This window comes from Gossypium hirsutum, chromosome D04 (assembly GCF_007990345.1).
Source record: "Gossypium hirsutum isolate 1008001.06 chromosome D04, Gossypium_hirsutum_v2.1, whole genome shotgun sequence".
Lineage (NCBI taxonomy): Eukaryota > Viridiplantae > Streptophyta > Magnoliopsida > Malvales > Malvaceae > Gossypium > Gossypium hirsutum.
The window spans coordinates 46,559,683-46,564,720 of record NC_053440.1 but is presented as its reverse complement, the minus strand read 5'-3'; the positions used below and the strand labels follow the sequence as shown (position 1 = coordinate 46,564,720).

The window sequence follows — 5,038 nt, the reverse complement described above, 5'->3', positions numbered from 1 at the left end:
ACCTAATATGCTTATGGCGACTATATGGGGATTGTGAGATATGGATGGCTGAATATGTCTAGGCTATTTGAGTTAGGTTGAAATGGTAAAATGTGCACTTTTAATTTGCTTGAATGATTAGTATATGTACTTGAATTAATTATTAAGCATGCAAATTTGTTATACTTGATTTGTTTCATTTTTGTTTATGCTATATAAAAACATATTTTATATATAGTGCATTATTCGGTTGTGTATAAAAAAATTCATAAGTTAACATAAAATTTAAAATAAGCCTCGTAATGCCTCGTAACCCTAATTTGACGACGGACATGGGTTAGGGGTGTTATATTTGATTGGTATCAGAGCTACGGTTTAGTCGATTCTAGGACTAACGTAGCGCGTATAAATCTAGGTATACATGCCATATTTTATACTGGGATAGTGTGATAAATTCTGACATCTAAAAATGTGTTTTCGTATAGTAATGGATCCCGATTGAGCCATAGTTGATGATATTGAGAGTATAGCGCCTGCTCCAGTGTAAAGGACAGAGCCGGTAGATTCCAAACCGACCTCGAGTAACCAGGAGGGAGAGGCTAAACGAGCCTTTTACCAAATGATGAATGACTGGTTTACTCAATATATCCGGACTAATCCGACTGCACAACAACCTCTACCCCCGACTAATCCATCTCCGATACCTGTTATGCCTCAAGTGAGTGATCCGTTGAGATTGCTTAAGCCTCCTGTTGATAAAATCCGAAACCATGGGGCTGAAGAGTTCAGAGCCACTGATGATGATAATGCTGAGCGAGCTGAGCTTTGGCTCGATAATACTATTCGAATGTTTGATGAGTTATCTTGCACCCCTGATTGCCATATCTTTGCTACGGGACATTGTATATCACTGGTGGAATACACTAGTATCGGTGGTTTCGAAAGAGCGAGTGACCTGGGAATTCTTTCAGACTGAGTTTCGTAAGAAATACATCAGCCAGAGATTCATTGACCAGAAACGCAAGAAATTTCTTGAACTGAAACAGTGTCGGATGACAGTGACAGAATATGAGCGGAAATTTGTGAGACTTAGTAGGTATGCCCGAGAGTGTGTTTCGACTGAAGCTATTATGTGTAAAAGATTTGAAGATGGGCTGAATGAAGATATTAAACTATTAGTTGGCATACTTGAGATAAAAAAGTTCGTGGTACTTGTTGAACGAGCTTGTAAAGCCGAGGAGCTCGGGAAAGAGAAAAGAAAAGCTGACTTTGAAGCTAGAGATTTCCGTAAAAGATCATTTTATCCAGGTGGTGCACTCGCAACATTCTCTCGAATAGCATTGTTAAAATTTCCCACCCCGTAATTACTCCAACTGAAATGAGAAGTTGCTTTCACCCCGGATTATATGTGTTGGAATATGGGTTGTTGTCGTTACGATTAAAATTTCCCATATAATAAACTGAGGTTGGGTTCGAGGGCATTCATCAAAAACATGATCTTCTCCATAATAAACACATGCTAACTTAGTTTCTTTCATTTCTTGCACTACAGCTAGTCTTTTCAGTGTTTTAATCATATTCATTAAACATGATATTTGAGCTGTTAGGGAAGTAATCACATCAAGTTCCATTGCTCTAGCAACTCTTCTACTATTCCCTACTCTTAAAGTGGGATATCGATAATCGATGTTTGCTATCCTTTCTAGAATTTTATATGCCTTATTATATAATTTATCGAGCAAAGTCCCATTGGTAGATGCATATTCACTCCATTATAAAACATTTGTAATTATGTCTAATGTTGAAAACCATGCATTGAGAATTTTCTAATTAACTCATTGAATGGCTCTCATGCTTCATATAATGTTTCACCCTCAGATTGCTAAAAGGACGTAATATCATTCCTCAATTTGACATTCATGTTTGGAGGATTATATCTTAGCAGAAACCTCTGACAAAGTTCATTCCAAGATGCCACTGTACCTAACGACAATACGTTTAACCATGGTCTGCCACGATCTCGCAATGAATAAGGAAATAACTTCAATCTTAGGACATCTTTAGGAACACCCTGTTGCCTGAATGAATCATAGACTTTTAAAAAGAGTCTTAAGTGCAACTGTGGATCTTCAGTAGGCAATCCACTAAATTGCTCTACAGTTTGTAACTTTTGAAATATCACTAGCTTTAACTCGAAAGGTTAAGCTTGAATATGCGACGTAACAATTCCTAGGTTCAGATCATCCAACATCAACACTACATGTTCTCTGATGGGTCTATCTCTGTCATCTATTATTCGAGGAATATCAACATCCATTTCATTCTAATGTAATGGCTCCTCTTTAACCTGATCATTTCGAATTCTTTCTATTTCTTGCAATTCTTTTTTCCTTCTTCTCAAGGTTCTTTCCATTTCTGGATCAAAAGAATTCTTTTCAAATGTAGAAATATCTCTACTCACGCAAGAACAAAAATCTTGAAAAACAAAAATTAAAACAACTAATTAAGCTAAACTAACAAAATTAAGTAGGTAATAATAAACCAAATTTTCACCAATATTACCGATCCCCAGTACAGACGCCCAAAACTTGTTGCGTGTGAATTTGTAATGCGAATGTGCAAGTATACACATCAAATCAAGTAATAAAGTGATGAGTGAGTATCGTCTCCACAGAGATCGAAATTGATTAAAAATGGTTATACTATTACTATGAACTTGACTAATTAAACGGTGCAAAAGAAATAGATGACAAATTGATGAAAAGAATTAATGAATGGATTAATAAAATCAATTATGGATGAAAACATGCTAGGGAAATTGAAATAATGTAGCAATTCACAAATAATAAGTGGGGAGGATTTGTACTTTTGAATGATAGAGGTTGGAATTAGACGGGTTTTCTTTTAATATCATAATAATGCCATGGCAAAATCGTGACCATGCTACTACTTAAGGATTCACTATTGTAGTCTTCTTCTTTCGAGAGCCAGACCTTAAGCTATCATTCTGAATTCTTGTATGTCTACAGAACTTAAGAATGATATCCAGACTGTTCTTTCTTTCCCTGTACAGATAGTAACTTCTACGTCTAGAGTGATGCGAATATTCTTTCGAATACTCGCCTATATCAATCAACAATAATCCAATTTATTTAATATTTTTAGAATTAAATTAGATCTAACAACATACCATACAATCATCTATGTCTAGAGCTTGCATCCATGCATTTAAAATAATTACAAATGAAATGAAATAGTAATCTACTCAAAATTAGACCATGTGCATCAAAGATAGTAAAAATTCACTCAAATAATTCCAACCCAATGAGATAGCTCATGGATTGGACATTCAAATCCAAAATAAAACCATTCAACATCATCATTCAAGTTTACGAATCACAAAGCTCAACTTAGAAAATAAAGGCAAAACTGCAATAAGCTCTCGCTACTCCAACTTTCACTTTAATACTAAAATTTGATGCAAAACTGAGGGCAGATTTCTATTCCCCTTCCTTGCATCTATGAATTTTTGCTTTGTAAGCTGCTACCTTCTCCTCTATTTTTTTCTGAAATTTTCCACGATTTTTGATGCAGTGAAAAACTGCTCTTCAATTCCTCTCACCCTTAAATCCCCGTTCCCTCTTTTCTTTTCTCTTTCCTCCTTTATAAGGTAGGTCCCTCCCTCTCAACACATACATTTTGCTTTCTCTTTTTCAATGTGGTTTATCTGGTACAAGTACAGTTGACTGAAAGTGACATGGACTGAGTGCTGTATCATCTTCCTGAAATTGCCATGGCATTTTTGTTGGCAATCTAACCAACATTTTTCCATGGAAATATTTCACTTCCTTCATTTTCTTTCTCCTTTCTCTCTTCTCTTCTTCATCCTACACCTACTATCAACAATAACCAACACATTTCTTCCCCAGTAACAAATAATGACATTTATAGCATAATCTAAGCTTTGTCATGCAATCATATTTACTTAATTACAAACAATTAATTCAATCTAAAGGCCTAAAATATAACTCTTTTCAAGATTTACCACCTACACCATGGATTACCTAAGTGGCTTAGACTACAAACGTTTTACAATAGGCTGGATACACACACATGATCAGGACTAGATGGAGCTGCGGGATGAGCCTTAATGAACTGGACATACGAAGAAGCATATGAATTGATAGAGAATAAGGCAAATAAATTCCTACCAGTGGCCCACTAAACGATACACATATGGCTAAAATCCATCTTCGATCCAAGTTGTTTAAGAGGATGATAGATATCAATAGATAGTGGATAAGTTAAACTGTATAGAGTCCTTATCCAGTGCATCATTAATATATGGAGGAGATAAAACTCTCTTCCATTACATCAATAATCTTACTAAGGACATGAACTACATTGAGAATAGTGGTGGAAACCCTTATTCAAATACTTATAATCCCGGATGGAAAGATCACCCAAATTTCTGATGGGGCGAAAACTAGGAAGGGGGTAATAATTCTAACCAAGTTAAAAATGCTAATAATCAACCTCCTTATTTACAAAAGCCTAAAGAAAGGGCCAACCCGAATGACTATACTGTATGCGGTCAACGCTTGGATCAGATTGAGGGTAGGATGAGGCCAATGAGGACAGAAGTGAAACAGATACAGTCTGAGTATACCAATATGAAAAAAACATTGACTAAACTCAAAGATCAAATGAGCTAATTAATGAGCATGATGGGAGATAACAAAAGGCAAATTGGCAAGGGAATCCCGAGTAACACAAAAAATAATCCTCGGATAGAGGGGAAGGAGCATGTGAAGGAAATCGCTCTCAATTCGGGTAAAGTAATAAGTTGCCCAAAAAAATCCTTCAAGAGGAAAATGAGGAGGATTCCGAATATCTTCAATAAAACTCTCAATGAGCTAATGTTGAACCAGAACCTGAAAAGGTAGCCAAGCTGGAAGCTTAGCTGGAAGATAAGTCCATAGAGGAATCTACATTAACAAGGATACCATTCCCTTCATAGTTAGAAGAGAGAAAAATACGGGGTGAGGCAGAGTTTGTG

The 5,038-nt window shown here is 35.9% G+C and overlaps 1 non-coding gene across 1 annotated transcript; it reads left to right on the top strand.

Moving 5' to 3' along the window:
- The first annotated feature begins 1,784 nt into the window (after positions 1-1,784).
- LOC121216567 (small nucleolar RNA R71) lies at positions 1,785-1,891 on the top strand. Its single transcript, XR_005912747.1, has one exon. It is a non-coding gene; the product is annotated as a small nucleolar RNA R71 (small nucleolar RNA).
- The last annotated feature ends 3,147 nt before the right edge of the window (positions 1,892-5,038 follow it).